The sequence below is a fragment of the Ovis canadensis genome, chromosome 10 (genome assembly GCF_042477335.2).
Source record: "Ovis canadensis isolate MfBH-ARS-UI-01 breed Bighorn chromosome 10, ARS-UI_OviCan_v2, whole genome shotgun sequence".
NCBI lineage: Eukaryota > Metazoa > Chordata > Mammalia > Artiodactyla > Bovidae > Ovis > Ovis canadensis.
The window spans coordinates 62,161,914-62,179,120 of NC_091254.1; the positions used below are offsets into that span (position 1 = coordinate 62,161,914).

The window sequence follows — 17,207 nt, forward strand, 5'->3', positions numbered from 1 at the left end:
GCCTCTTTATTCTGTTATTCCTATTGTCTTTTTATTACCCTGTTAACTTGTCCTTTTGCCTTTATGTTAGTTCCATATTAAGGACAGAAATGAAAAGGAAATTAGAACTAAGAGATGCTAGTTCTTCCTATAACATGCCAGTGATTTCTCCAGGAAATTTCAAAGACTGGAATAATAATAAGAAATATTACTTGTGCCTTGTTTAGCTGCTGGACCTAAAAGAAATCATATTTTTAGATAATCTTAAAGGAGGATAGGTTTTTTTCATGCAGTTACTTTTAGATCAGCATATATCAGGTTTCCTTAGTGATTAGCAGTATTAAGAGAAAAATAAATGCTACTTATTTCAATAGCAGTTATTTTTATATACTATCATGATTCATATGGCTTTTCAAAGTTGACATCTAGAGGGAAATTTATTTGGAAATTAACTTAATTGTCATACTAGTTTATTAACACTGACTTGAATGTATTTGATCTTTGCCAATAAGCAAGTCTTTAAATCAGACTGTGGTTGATATTAGAGAAGTTTACACTTGAACTCTCAGAACAATAAATTTATTTATTTAGCAAATATTTACTAACCATGTACTGATACATGTCATGAGCCGTAGATACACTGATGACCTTTGCCTTCACAAAGCTGGCAGTCTAATGGAGAAATAAGGAACAATTAGCAAAAGTATGATAATAATAGAGCAAATGGCAGGATACTCAGAATGAGACCACATAGACTGAAGGTGTATCTAACTGAGCCCTGGGAGGAATTGGGGAAGGTTGCATGGAGGGAGAAATGCATATGCTAACATCTGCATGGTGACTAAGAATAAGACTGTCAGTTATGGAAGGGAAGGAAATTAGGGGCGCTAATGCGTACCCTGGAGACAAGTCAAAATGAAGTTTTTGGAACAAACTGCAAATAATTCAGTATGGTTAGCCCATAGAGTGAGAAGCAGTGAATTGTAAGAAATGAAGCAAAAGAGGGAAATGGGTCCTAATTATGCATTTGAGCTATTGTCTAACATCGTAAACAGTTAAAAGATTTTGAGACTATGCATGATATGATCTGACTTTATATAGAAATCCATTCTGTGATGTGGAGGAAGATTGAGGGTGTATAAAGCTGTAGACAAAGAGGCCTCTTTTAGAGATTGCTTCCCTTACCAAGGTGGGAAGTAATGATGGAACTACAGTAGTAGCAGCAGAGATGGGGAGGGTTGGGCCAGACTGGGAAAAATGCTCAGGAGGTAGCACTAAGCTAACTGGATAGACAGGAGGATTCGGTGACTAGATTGGACTGGGGAGTGAGAAGGATGTCACTAGGTTCTTGATTGGGCAACCGTGGGGACAGTGATGCAGTCTTTAAAGCATCAGAAAAATACATGGCTTTACCTGAGAAACATGACAAATTTAGTTTAGTTTCACTAAGTGTCTGTGACATGCGTAAATAGAAAAATTGACTGTATACGGTCTAAATCTTAAAAGACCCAGAAAGTGAAAGTGAAGTTGCTCAGTCGTGTCTGACTCTTCGAGACCCCATGGACTATATATATCCTACCAGGCTCCTCTGTCCATGGAATTTTCCAGGCAAGAGTACTGGAGTGGGTTGCCATTTCCTTCTCCAGGAGATCTTCCTGATGCAGGGATTGAACCCGGGTCTCCCACACTGCAGGCAGACGCTTTACCCTCTGAGCCACCAGGGAAGCCACCCACTAAACTTGTGGCATAGGTAATGCTGCTGCTGCTAAGTCGCTTCAGTCGTGTCCGACTCTGTGCCACCCCATAGACGGCAGCCCACCAGGCTCCCCCGTCCCTGGGATTCTCCAGGCAAGAACACTGGAGTGGGGTGCCATTTCCTTCTCCAATGCATGAAAGTGAAAAGTGAAAATGAAGTCGCTCAGTCGTGTCCGACTCTTCGTGACCCCATGGACTGCAGCCTACCAGGCTCCTCCATCCGTGGGATTTTCCAGGCAAGAGTACTGGAGCGGGGTGCCATTGCCTTCTCCGATAGGTAATGCTACTGTTCTCTTTTACAAATAAGTACTTTTAGTCCTGTGACTCAGTTCTGTTATGGATTTTGTAATAAAAGCTTTTATTGGTCAACGTAAAAATCTTAAAATTTATGGGATTGTTTCTATGATAAACATGCATGATTACTTCCAAATAGTGCACATACCCACATAAACCTTAATATGTAGTCATTTTGAGAATGTACTGATTTTTTAGTGTTTGTTGTTGTTATTGTTGTTGGTGGCGGTGATTTTTTTTCTAAAGTCCTTTAAAATACAGCTCATGTATTTGCAATTTGTATTTATAAATTACAAATGCAATTTACAAATTGTATGTACAAATTTACATGTATTTACAAATTGATGTAAACAAATTGATGTAAACTCCTCTCTAAAATGATTGGTAGCAGTAGGTTGGGAAACAGATGATGGAACCATTTCTGGAAGCAGGGAAATTGAGCAGGTTTCCTTTTCCCCTATGTTCTGACTCCATAGCCACATCGAAGTGGATGCCACCTAGTCAGGGAGTTCCTGGGATTGGGGCTACCACCCTAGAAACTCCAGCCAGCCACCAGGATGACTGCATGATAGTGAATCTAGGGTGGATGGTTGCCACCAGGTGGAGCCAGACTGCAGCCTGGGCCCCCAGCCAGCTGTGATACAGACTCACCTGTATCATTTTATTAACCTCACAATAATCTAATCCTGTGTTTTATGTGGCTGAATTCTTTTGAATCCCAGTTTCCTCATTCCGGTGGCAGGATTTAACTGTAGTTAGAGCTTACATCCCACTTGTCTTTCACAAAGTAAAAATAAATTGTAAATTATTTCCTTTGAAACTTAAAATAATTAAGGAAAGGGTTTTAGTGTTCCTTGTTATGAAACATGAGATCCAGAAAACACAAGAGTACTCATTTAGGTGTTTTTGTGCCTGAGCAAATTGATTACTTGCTCTGGACTTAGATGTTTATGTTGATTACTTGTACTTCATCAAAGTGTGCTGTTACAATATGAATTAAAGTGGGAAAAGTACTTACACTTGCATAAATGTACTTAGTCTCCTTGTCTCTTGGGCAATAAGCATTTTTAGGAGAAAGTTAAGTAAGATTAGAGAAATATGATTTGCTTTTAGTTTGTTTTCTATGCAATGGGGGATATTATAAGAGAGTGCCTTTTTAAAGACTTAAATATAAATCATGACACCGTAAAACCCCTTCAAGAGAAATATGCAAAATATTCTCTAACATATGTCATAGCAATCAGTCTCAAGTCAATAGACATAAAAGCAAAAATAAACAAATGGACCTAATCAAACATGTAAACTTGTGCATAACGAAGGAAACCATAAACAAAATGAAAAAAAAAGGCATATAGAATGGGAGAAAATATTTGCATACAATATAACAAAGGTTTCATTTCCGAAATATACAAATAGTTCATATAACCCAATAACAAAAAAGCAAACAACCCAATCAAATAATGAGCAGAAGACCTAAATAGACATTTATCCAAAGAAGACACACAGATGGCCAATAGACACATGAAAAGATGCTCAACATGTCTAATCATTAGAGAAATGCAAATCAGAACTACAGTGAAGTGTCACTTCACACCAGTCAGAATGCTGCTGCTGCTGCTGCTAAGTCGCTTCAGTCGTGTCTGACTCTGTGTGACCCCATAGATGGCAGCCCACTAGGCTCCACCATCCCTGGGATTCTCCAGGCAAGAACACGAGTGGGTTGCCATTGCCTTCTCCAATGCATGAAAGTGAAAAGTGAAAGTGAAGTCACTCAGTCGTGTCCAACTCTTCACGACCCCATGGACTGCAGCCTACCAGGCTCCTCCATCCCTGGGATTTTTCCAGGCAAGAGTAGTGAAGTGGGGTGCCATTGCCAGTCAGAATGGCCATCATTAAAAAGTCTAAAAATAACAAAAATGATGGAGAGGGTGTGGAGAAAAGGGAACCTCCTACATTGTTGGTGGGAATGTAAATTGGTTGCACCCACTATGGAAAACAGAATGGAGATTCCTTTAAAATCTAAAAATAGTTTCTGTATGATTCAGCATTCCTACTCCTGGGCATATATCTGGAGAAAACTCTATAATTGAAAAAGATATGTGTACCCACGTGTTCATAGCAGTTCTACAATGAAGTAATACTCAGCCATAAAAAAGAATGAAACAGTGCCCCCATATTGCAGCATCATGGATGGACCTAAAGATTATCATATTACGTGAAGTAAGGCAGACAGACAAAGATGAATACTATATGACATCAGGTATATGTAGAGTCTAAAATATAATGCAAATGAACTTGTTTACAATACAGAAACATTCTCACAGACATAGAAAATAAACTTAGGGTTACCAAAGGGGAGCAGGGATAAATTAGGAATTTAGGATTAACAGATACAAACTACTCTATAAAAGAAATAAGATCCTACTGTATATTACAGGGTACTAGATTCAGTTTCCTGTAATAAACCATAATGGGCTTCCCTGATGGTTCACTGGTAAAGAATCAACCTGCCAATGCAGGAAATGTGAGTTTGATTCCTGAGTTGGGAAGATCACCTGGAGAAGGAAATGGCAACCCACTCCAGTATTCTTGCCTGAAAAATTCCATGGACAGAGGAGCCTGGCAGACTCCAGTCCATGGAGCCACAAAAGAGTTGGACACAACTGAGGGACTAAATAGCAACAACAATGAACCATAATGGGGAAAAAAAATAGATACTGAAGGGTTGAGATTTAATGAAGGAACTTTGCTACTTTAATAAAGAGAAAGAGTGCCTTTTATTTTCTCTTTTTAGATGTGAAAAAAAGATGGAAATCATTCCCTCCAATCTTGATCTGCCTCTGCAGTCAATCATACCAGTAGTTTGTGAAGTTAAGGAGTTGAGAGGCAAGAAGAAGAAAAAATAAGAGATAAAGACTTAAGAAATGGCTGAGATAAGCAAAAAGAGAACTTACGTATTTGGGTACATCTAAAACTCCAATACTTTGGCCATCTGATGTGAAGAGCTGACTCATTTGAAAAGACCCTGATGCCGGGAAAAATTGAGGGCAGGAGGAGAAGGGGATGACGGAGGATAACATGGTTGGATGGCATCACCAATTCAATGGACATGGGTTTGGGTGGACTCCGGGAGGTGGTGATAGACAGGGAGGCCCGGTGTGCTGCAGTTCATGGGGTCGAAAAGAGTCGGACACAACTGAGTGACTGAACTGAACCAAAAATACTTTATTTGGAATTATAAGGTGTATGCATGCTTTAGCTCAGTCTAGGAGTTAGGTTTCTTGTCTTTCTCTGAACTTTTTTCTTCTTTAAAATGATATTTGGGAGCTATGTAAAATAATGAGTGAAACTCACTCTGGTGGTGAGATTTATTATATAAAAGACTTCTTACTTAGTAGGACCCTCTTGTACATTTGGAAGAAGAGCATTATTCCCTGAACAGGGAGTATAGTGTGAGAGAGATTTGGAATCAGACAGATTCTGGCTGTACGACTTTATTAGCTGAGTGAATATGTCACCTAATATCACTGAAGTTTAATTTTTTGTTTTATAAAATGAGTGAGTATATTTCACAGGGTGATCTGTAAGTTCTAAATGAGATAAAATATGTAAAAAGTACATTATAAATTATAAAGCTGTATATAAATGGTATTTAGGTACTTTTTATTTATGCGAAATGCTTAAAAATTTTCTTTTATTCATTATGTTGACAATTTAAGTAAAATGAGCATTATAAAACAGAAAACTGCTAACATTATAGAATTGTTTGCGTGCCTGTGTGCTCAGTTGCCAAGTAATGTTCGACTGTTTGCAACCCCATGGTCTGTAGCCCACCAGACTCCTCTGTCCATGAGATTCTTTAAGCAAGAATACTGGAGTAGGTAGCCATTCCCTTCTCCAGGGGATCTTCCCAACCCAGGGATCAAACCCAGTTCTCCTGCATTGCCGGCAAGTTCTTCACCATCTGAGCCACCAGGGAATCCCTGGAATTGTTTATCATCACTAAAAGGCAATATTACAAAATATATAATTATTCTTAAGTATTGATTTCCATGGCATTTAACCATTTTCGTTAAATAAGACAATATAAGCATAGAGGTGAAACTCCAGTACTTTGGCCACCTCATGCAAAGAGTTGACTCATTGGAAAAGACTTTGATGCTGGGAGAGATTGGGGCAGGAGAAGAAGGGGACGACCGAGGATGAGATGGCTGGATGGCATCATGGACTCGATGGATGTGAGTCTGAGTGAACTCTGGGAGATGGTGATGGACAGGGAGGCCTGGCGAGCTGCGATTCATGGTGTTGCAAAGAGTCGGACACGACTGAGTGACTGAACTGAAAGCATGGAGGGTCTGCATACCATTTGTTTCAGTCTAAATTTCTGCAAATGGCTGACTTTTGTTGATTAATATTGTGAGATGGTGAAATAAGAGGAGATAAATTCAGCTGATTAAGTTTTTCCAGAACGTAAAACTGGTTCATTATTATAGTCTCATTATTATAACCACAGAAAGAGCTATACGCGTAGTAATACTGTAAAAAAGAGTAAAGAAGAGTTTGTGAGAGATGCTCATTATACTCTTTTCTGCACAGAAAAATATGAAAATGCAAATTGCTCTACAGTTATTTAAAAGGGGGAAGGCAGTAGGGAAAAGGAAATCAAAATTATGCTTTTAAGTGTCACAATTAGTATTGCTTTAGTCATTTTATTTTCCCACCATATCACTGGAAACCATCTTGACCACAATTTATCATTTCCAAAGTACTCAAGAAGAAATTTAAAGAAATAAAAAACTTAAGTTTTGTGTAGAATCTCAGTGTGATATTAAGTACCTTTGAATCTTGAATCTGTTTATTTACAAAAATTAGTTGAGTATACATAACACATTACAATAGGTGAATTGCAACTAGTGTACAGGGATTTCATTCATGATTTGAGAAGTGTATGCCCTCATTAGTGCTTAAACAAGCATACTTCTTTCACTGATATCTTAACAGATATCTGTATGTGGGGTGGGCAGGGAGGGCGGCGGGGGAGCATGCCGCATGACAAGGGGATCTTCCCAGCAGGGATTGAACTCATGCTCCCTGCAATGGGAACATGGAGTCTTGAGCACGGAGTCTTAAACCACTGGACTGCCAGGGATGCCCTGTATATTTTTAAAGTTCTTTTATGAAAACACTTAACCATATTCATAGTGTCTTTGCAGTTAGACTATTCTGAAAGTATGTGGCTTTACAGATAGCTTCTCAAATAATTGTAAATGGAGTTTTATTATTAGCTATTTTTTATTGTAAATTATTTTCTTTATGCCCGGTAGGTGATTACCACAGGTGTTCACTGCTTAATTGATAACATTTAAGAATTTTCAAGGTGTTTAGGGTGTTCCAGGTAAGAAGCAGTGAGAGTTTGGGTTGTGCAAAAACTTAGATTTGCCTGCACTGTTTAGTTCATAGGATGGTGAGGGAGGCTGGTTGAAGAGTGGGGTCAAATTTTTAAATGTTCTGTTGTCAGGTTATTCTAGGAGATTTTATAGTAAAAGAGTGACATGATATATTCGTTTTTTGTAACCACAGTTGCAGTGTGAGATGGATTATGATTGTAAAGGACACAAAGGCAGGAAGACTGGTAAGGAGACAGTTGCAAAATTTAAATGAATATGAAAAATGGAAAGAGAAAATAAAAGTTGAAAGAATATTTATAGTAGAATTGACAAGATCTGGTGATTGGCAGGAAGTGAACAAGAATGACTCAGCTCTTCTGCTTGCCTAGTCTCAGAGAGGTGAATAGTTAGATACGGCCATTAACTCAAGGTTATAGACAAAATTGAGAAAGGAAGATAACAATTAATTCCTGATGTTTTACTGATATGACAGCTCTGATCAAGCTCCAAAGTACCTTCTCTAAGATCATATTGTTTGTCTGTTGTTCATTAAAACAAGTTTAATTTTATTATTTATTTTGTTATTATTGGGATAGCATTTGACATTTGACATTATCATACAGTTGGTCACTTTTACCCATTTTGCCCTTCCCTTCCCTTTCTCCTCTAGTAACCACCACACTGTTCTCTGTATGTTCATGTTTGTTTTTGTTTGGTTTGGTTTGTTCATTTACTTTGTTTTTATTTATTTACTAGTTTTTTATAGTCCACCTATGAGTTAGATCATACAATATTTGTCTTTCTCCATCTGACATACTTCATTTGGCATAATAACCTCAAGGTCCATCCATGTTATTGCAAATGGCAAGATTTCATCTCTTTTTTATTGCTGAGTGCTATTCCATTGTGTGTGTGTGTGTTCAGATTAGTGTTTTCTTGTTCTTAGACTATATATCCAAAAGTGAGATAACTGGATCATATGGGAGTTCTATTCTTAATTTTTTAGGAATCTTCATACTGTCTTCCATAGTTGCTACACGAATTTACATTCCCACCAACAGTGATTAAGGGGTCCCTTTTCTCCACATCCTCTTCAACACTTCTTATTTCTTGTCTTTTTGATGATAGTTGTTCTTGTCAGGTGTAAGGTAATAGCTTATTGTGATTTTGATTTGCATTTTTCTAATTGGTGATTTTGAACATCTTTTCATGTACTTATTGAGCACCTGTATGTCTTCCTTTGAAAAATGACCATTAAGCTCTTCTGCCCATTTTCAATTGGGTTGATTTTTATTGTTGAGTTGTATGAGTTCTTTATCTATTTTGTATATTAATCGCTTATTGTGTGTATCATTTACAGACATCTTCTCCCATTCAGTAGGATCATTGTTGTGTTATTGATGATTTTCTTCACTGTGCAGGTTATTAATTTAATGTTATCTTATTTGTTTATTTTTGCCTTGTTTCCCTTGCCTGAAAAGACATATCTAGAAAAATATTGCTAAGATTGATGTCAAAGAACATACTGCTTATGTTTTCTTCGAAGGGCTTTATGGTTTCAGGTCTTACATTGAGATTTTTAATCCATTTTGAATAAATTTTGTATATGATGTGAAATAGTATTTTTGCATGTGGCTGCCCAGTTTTCACAACACCATTTATTGAGGAGGCAATCCTTTCTCTACTGTATGTTCTTTGCTCCTTTGTCATTCCACTTGTGTCGGTTTATTTCTGGGCACTCTGTTTTGTCACATTGATCCATGTATCTGTTTTTCTGCCAGTACCATTCTCTTTTGATTACCGTGGCTTTGTATATACATTGAAGGCAGAATGTGTGATGCCTGCAGTTGTGTTGCTTTTTCTCAGGATTGCTTTAGCTATTCGAGATCTTTTGTGGGTCTGTGATTTTTAGATAGTTTTGTTCTGTTTCTGTGAAAAAATGTCTTTGGGGTTTTGATATGGATTACCTTGAACTTTAGACTGCTTTAGGTAATAAGCCATTTTGATAGTTAATTCTTCCAATCCATGAGCACAGAACATCTCTCCTCTTGTTTGTGTCTTTTTCAATGTCTTTCAACAATAAGATCACATAATTTATAACTAGGAATTTTCTCTACTGTGCCCCGGATACAATTCCCCTCAGCCCTCAGGAAAGACCCTGAGGCAAGAAGGGATCTTAAGCTGCTGAAGCTTCTGTAGCAGTTTTCTCTGTTTTCCCCAAGGTATGCTTACAAATATTATACTTTTATTTTTTTACAATAAAAAATCTTGGGAAGCATTGCCCTAATTTTAATTCTCTAAATGAATACCTTCATATTTTAAAAATTTTTTATTAAGTGTAATTGACTTATTATATTAGCTTCTGGTGTACAGCATAGTAATTCAGCCTTTTTAATAGATCATACTTGATACAAAGTAATTACAAAAGCATGGCTATAGTTCCCTGTGCTCTACAATACATTCTTATGCTTATTTATTTTATACATAATAGTCTGTGTCTTTTAATCTCATACACCTATCTCTTCCCTCCCCTAGATTTTCATATTTAGGTTACATACTAACTGTAGCTACTATTTATTGAGTATGCATAAATAGATGTATCACATACGTTGTAGAGAGAATTAATTGGGGCATTTTATGAGGTTGTAGGTATTAGTATCTCCATTTTACAAATGTAGAAACTGAGACACTGAGAGATTGTGATTTTTCTGTAATTGTAGACGTTTTAACTGGTGAAACTAGATACCTCTCACTCTATAATGTAATGAAGATTCCCATCTTACTGGCCAAGGATATGCAAATTGACAAAAAATTTCTTACTGAAACTAATTTTTGTGGTAATGTTTTTGGAAAAGAATCTCAGCCTTTTCAGAGAATTTGCAAATCTTGAAGGCTTTGCAGGTGGTGCTAGTGATAAAGAATCTGCCTGCCAATGCAGGAGACTTAAGAGATGGGAGTTTGATCCATGGTTCAGGAAAATCCCCTGGAGAAGGGCATGGCAATTCACTCCAGTATTCTTGCCTAGAGAATCCCCATGGACAGAGGAGCCTGGTGGGCTACAGTCCACAGGATCTCAAAGAGTTGGACATGACTAAAGAGACTTAGCATGCACATATGCACACAAACTCTACTTCACACTTGAAGGCTGAGTGTGAATTATGAGAACTGTATAAAAGCATTTGTAATTTTGAAACTTAGAGAAGAGACCTTTATTTTTCTATAAAATGATGTTTTTTGACAGGGCCTGCCTCTCTGAGACTCCTCTCCTGAGTCCTAGGCTCTGCACCTGTAAGTAGAGCCTGTCCCCTCTCTGCTGCTCAAGGGCACACTCCAGTAGTTCTCCCTTCTGCCTCCTATACTGGCAGTTTTCCCCTTTTTCCCATGTATAAGCATATTGTTTCTCCTATCTTTAAAAAAAAACACTGTATCTCCACTTCCCACTCTCATCCCCCCATTTCTAACCACCTCCCCCATTTCGTTGCTCTGCTTTGTGGCCAGATTCCTGCAAAGAGTTTATATGCTCATTCTTTGTTGTTATTGTTGTCAGTCAGTCGTGTCCGACTCTTTGAGACCCCATGGACTACAGCACGCCAGGCTTTCCTGTCCTTCACCATTTCCCAGAGTTTGTTCAAATTCATATCAGTGATGCCAGCCATCTCAAACTCTGTCATCTCCTTCTCCTCCTGCCTTCAGTCTTTCCCAGCATCAGGGTCTTTTCCAGTGAGTTGGCTCTTCACCTCAGGTGGCCAAAGTATTGGAGCTTCAGCTTAAGCATCAGTACTTCTAGTGAACATTCAGGGTTGATTTCCTTTAGGATTGACTGGTTTGATCTCCTTGCAGTCCAAGGGACTCTCAAGAGTCTTCCCCAGCACCACAGTTCAAAAGCATCAATTCTTAGACACTCGGCCTTTTTCATTGTCCTACTCTCACATCCGTACATGACTACTCATTCTTTACCCCATTTTAAAAGTCCACTGCCAAGCTTTGCCCCTGCCCCATACCAATCTAACAAAGCTACTCTTACCAAAACCCCTAGAGACCATGTTGCCCAAAGTGTAGTGGTCGGGTTCTTAGTTCTTATCTTGCTTAACTGCAGCAATATTGAATACAGTTGATCACTCCCTCTTCCTGGAAACATAGTCTAACTGCCTTCTAGAATCCTGCACTGTGGCTTCCCCATCTCCTTGACATCTTTTGCAGCTGCCTCCATGGCATTTCCATTTGGTTATCTAGTAAACATCTTTAATTTAACGTGTCTAGAAGCAAACTTCTGTCCCTCCAACCTAGCTCTGCCTCAGTCTGCTGCTGCTGCTGCTAAGTCGCGTCAGTCGTGTCCGACTCTGTGCGACCCCATAGATGGTAGCCCACCAGGCTCCCCTGTCCCTGGGATTCTGCAGGCAAGAATACTGGAGTGGGTTGCCATTTCCTTCTCCAATGCACGAAAGGAAAAGTGAAAGTCAAGTCGCTCAGTCGTGTCCGACTCTTCGTGACCCCATGGACTGCAGCCTACCAGGCTCCTCCATCCATGGGATTTTCCAGGCAGGAGTACTGGAGTGGGGTGCCATCTCCTTCTCCTTGCCCCAGTCTGACCCAATGCAATTAAAGACAACTCTAGTCTTCTCACTCAGACCAAAACTTTGAGGTCCTTTTCAAAATCTTTCTTATTTTCCATGTTTTAGTCATTCTAAGATCCTTTTGATTGTGTCTTCATAATTTATTGATCTTTTATCATCTCACAGATATAGCCTCAGTTTAAGGTACCATTATCTCTTGTTCTGATTACTGCAAGAGCCCCTTAAGTGGTCCCCTATCTTCCTTCTGTGTTCCTGTTAAACAGTAAGTCAAATTGGATCACTCCTCTGCTCAGGTAAAAAGGCATTCCATCTTACCGCATCAAAGTTTAAATGATTAAAAATGAAATTATAAGTGATTAATATGGCCTGTGATAACTACATGATCTATGCCTAGTATCCCCACCTTTCTTTCATAGCCTGTCTTCTAGACACTTGCTTAATCACCTTGCCTCCTCTTCCTCTGACTGTTAGGCATGTCTGCCACCTCCTTTGTATGTGCAGTTCCCACGGCTTAACCACCATTTCTGGATGTCCTGGAGCCCTATCTCCTCGCTTTCTCCACACCTTCAGATGTCACTTGCTCTCTATTTTTCCTGACGAGTCTGTTTAAAACTATGAAAGCCCCCTCTTCTCCTGTACTTGCTCACCCACACTCGTTAGCCCCTTCTCTGCTTAATTTCTCTCCAAGGACTTAGGACCTACTGGCATATGTTTGGTTTCTTTCCTACTATAATGTAATCTCCATATGAGTAAGGACTTTCATCTTTGTTCAGTGTTATACTCCCCTGTGCTAATGTCTGATTTATAGTAAGTGTGAAATAAATACTTGTTTAGCGAAAAAATTATTTATTCCTACTTTGGAGAAATCAGACTATGGGTTTAGATGAAATGAAAACCTGTACAAGATTTATAAGATGGATTTAATCCGGACCTAGCTTGGTAATTGACGTTCATAGTCACTCAGTTAACTGTCCGCCAGAGTCACCTAGTTTCATTTTAATATATTCCATTTTATTCCATCAACTACTTGTTAAACCTCAACACATTAATGGAACAAGTGTTTTGCATTTTGGTACTTACCTTTTTTATAATTTTAAAAGATCATTTATCTACTTTTGGCTGAAGTTTTCACACCTATAAAATGAAAAAAATCTACTTGGGAACCAACTGACATAAAGGGAAGAAAAGTCTAGCTTGTTCATTTGACAGTAATCTCAGTAAGTTTCCACTCTTAGAATGCCTAGCTTCCCCCAAGAAAGTATGTTATATAAAATTTCTACTTTGCTCCTTTTTTTCATATCCTGTCTATTCAGTTGTCAACTATTTATGTTAATTAAAGGACAGGTTATCAGTCATTGATTGTATAATAGCAGATAATCCACTTAGAATTCTTTTATTTCATGCTATCTTAGAAACAAATGCAAATGAGCAGTTGTATGTTTTGTCCTGGAGGAAGAATCTGAAGGTAGAGGAGATTAATTCAGATGCTTTTCTAATAAGTAAACTTGTCCTATAAACAGCTGCTTTCAGTCCCTTTTTTGTCCCAACTAGAAAAAATATGTTCATTTTTATTAAACAAAAATATTTTTATTTGGATACAGAAAGAGGAGAATGGGTTGCTTAGTCGCGCTTGCTGAACTCTTCTGATGACCATGTTTCTTTTGCTGTGTATCCTTGGTCAGTTTCAAGTTCTGAGGCATTTGCGATGTTTATTCAGACTAACACGTGCTCTTGGCATTGTCAAATTCTAATTTTTTCTTATTAGAATTTTAAAAGTTCCTAAAGTTTTTCTCTTTCTTGTCACATTCTTCCTACCACTTTCCAAGTATGTATTTCGGTTTGGCCTATTGATACCATGAAATTGTATCAAATATATCTTGCTGCTAAAAAAGTAAGAAAATACATTCCTTCCTGTACAGAACTCTAATATTATTGTATGTTTTGTACTGAGGTTTGCGGGTTTCAGTTGTGAGATTATTATTGTTGTTCAGTCATTAAGTCATGTCCAGCTCTTTTCCAGCCTCATGGTCTATAGCCTGCCAGGCTCCTTTGTCCATGGGATTTCCCAGGCAAGACTGCTGGAGTGCTCCCCAAGTGAAGGGCAGGATGGGGTTGGGAGTGGGAGAGAGATTCAAGAGGGAGGTGACATATGTATGCCTATGGCCGATTCATTTGATGTGTGGTAGAAACCAACACAGTATTGTAAAGCAATTATCTTCCAATTAAAAATAATAATTAAAAAAAAAGAACTCCCAAGTGGGTTGCCATTTCCTTCTCCAGGAAATCTTCCCAGACCAGGGATCAAACCCATGTCTCTTGCACTGGCAGGAGGGTTCTTTACCACTGAGCCATAGATGCCACAAAAGCCCATACTTTTGGATAAACTTACATGTTCAAAGTCATCTCTGCACAAATACACTAGGTTGCATATGAAATACGTCTATTTTGTTGTAACAGTTAAATTCTTTTGTTGGAGAAATAGTTAAGAACTTAACTCTTAAAGTTTATTGTTTGAGTGTTATAATTTAAGTGATATCTTCCAGTTGTTTTTCCATAGAAGTCCTGGTTTATGCCTATTTCTCTGGCATAATCATATTTTTTGTTTGTTTGTTTTTGGCTATGCTGGGTCTTCACTGTGATGTCCAGGCTTTTCTTGTTATGGTGCTCAGATTCTAGAGCATGCAGACACAGTTGTTGCGGCACATGGACTTAGTTGCTCTGTGGCATATGGGATCTTAGTTCCTTAACCAGGGATCGAACACACATCCCATACATTGGCAGGCAGATTCTTAACCACTGGACCATCAGGGAAGTCCCTGGCATAATTATTAACAGCACCTTCTTTCACTCAAAAAGCACCTAAGTTGAAATGTGTATTATTTGGACACTAATGATAATACTTGGAGAAGGAAATGGCAACCCACTGCAGTACTCTTGCCTGAAAAATTCCATGGACAGAGGAGCCTGGTAGGCTACAGTCCATGGGGTCACAAAGAGTTGACACGACTGAGCAACTTCAATGTCAATGTCAATGATAATACTAGGATACTCACTTTTTTTTTTGCATTTTACATGGAATTGATAAAATTTCTTTTCCCTTTTCTACTACCTTTCCTCTTAATCAACCTCCCACATGCAAATATAGAATGATGGGAAGAGATAAGCATATGTGTATGGAAGATGGAGTTAGTAGGAAGCAACATGAAAGAATTACACTTTAGGAATCAGTTAAGAAAAACAGTGTAGGAATCAAATGCTAGCTTTCTAAAAAGCATTTCTAAGGATGAAATATTTGAATTTGTATAATTTAAAACATTTGCTATAATGTTGGCCACCTTCCAACATCTTTCTCTGTTATTATATTTTATTATATATACTCAGTTTGAACTTTGAAAATTTTAACTCCATTAGCTTGTTCATGCTCTTAATTTTTCAAGTTTGTCTTTTGAAGAACATTTGAGTTCCTGCTATTTGTTCTGTAATTATATTTATTTTACATTTTCTAATACATTTAACATTTTCAAGTGGATGGTTTACTTGTTACATAACAGTTACAGTCTTAGCTGTGACAGGAATCAATCCATCTTGTGTTTTATCAGACTAGCTTGAGTTTGCAAGAACATGGACCATAAACACAAATGTATAATATAGTCACAATTCTTCTAAGAATTGTTTTTGACTTAACATCTATTTGCATTAGGAGATAATCATATAATATAAATCTCACAATGACAGAATTTCCCAAAGAGAGGATCTCTGTGAGACAAGGGTACTCTTCAGAGAGGCGGCCTCTTGTGATGAAGAGCATGGACCCAAGCACCATTCGGTTTGGGTTCGCATTTGGGCTCCAGAGTTTATTTACCATGTGACTGTTGTAGGCAAATACTTAACTGCTCTGTGTTTCAGTCTTGTCCTTTGTATTATGGAGATAATGATACAGCCTATACTTTGTGGGGTGGTTGTGAAGGTTCGATGAGTTATTAATATATGTACAGTGCCTGACAGAGTTCCTAGCACAGCATGAGCACTCTGTGTTTACTGGTTCTGTTATTGTCAGTGGAAGAATTGCAGTTTCTCGCTCAGACTGAAACATTAAATGTCAGTTCATAATATTAAAGGAAGTATCTCTGATCTTTATGTTTAAAGGAATTGTGCTATTTCTTACTGAAGTATGCAGGTTGTGGCAGGATATGGAAGGCGTGGTACCTGATAAGACCAGTTTATACAGAAATCTTACCAGCAGGCACCTGTGGGAAGTCTTGTTGGTGGAAACTTGAGTTTCTAGCACTTTCTCCCATTCATTTCATTTTTCTTTATTTGAGTAAACTTTATTTATTGGTCCTTCAAGGGCTAACTTACATGTCTTTCATTCACTCATCTGTTCCTCTGCTTAAAAATAAACAGCTCCTCTTCTTTGTGGCCATAGAACTTGTTTACGCATTAATATAGCACTAATGATAGTTTCCCTGGTGGCTCAGCTGGTAAGAATCCTCCTGCAATGAGAGAGAGCTGGGTTCGATCCCCAGGTTGGGAAGATCCCCTGGAGAAGGGAACAGCTACCCATTCCAGTATTCTGGCCTGGAGAATTCCATGGACCGTGTAGTCCATGGGGCCGCAAAGAGTCTGCCACAACTGAGTGACTTTCACTTCACTTCACTTAAATGATAGTTAGCTGGATGATGCAGACTGTGGCATAGTGAATGCACTGGTACCTTCTAACCACACTTGGTCTCATAAGCCCTAATAGTTTATTTGGGGTTTTATTTCTTTCTCTTTCTTTCTACCTCCCTTCTCTCCCTCCCTCCTTTCTCTCTTTCTTTCTCTTCCAGTTTTATTGAGATATAATCGACACAGCACTGTATAAGGTTAAGGTATACAGCATAATGATTTGACTTTTATACATCATGAAGAGATGACCACATAAAGTTAAGTGAACACCCATCATTTCACATAGATACAAAATTAAAGACATGGCATCACCAACTCAATGGACATGAGTTTGAGTAAGCTCCAGGAGTTGGTGATGGACAGGAAAGCCTGATGTACTGCAGTCCATGAGGTCGCAAAGAGTCAGACACAACTGAGCAACTGAACTGAACTGAACTGATGAGAACTCTTAGGATTTATTCTCTTAACTTTCATATATAACGTACAACAGTGCTAATTATATTTATCATGTTGTACATTACAGAGACACAGATTTGATCCCTGGGTTGGG

General features: G+C 38.3%; 1 protein-coding gene across 4 annotated transcripts in view; it reads left to right on the forward strand.

Moving 5' to 3' along the window:
* The window catches only part of PIBF1 (progesterone immunomodulatory binding factor 1), a 230,826-nt gene that overhangs the window by 55,362 nt on the left and 158,257 nt on the right, over positions 1-17,207 (forward strand). The window lies entirely within an intron of this gene.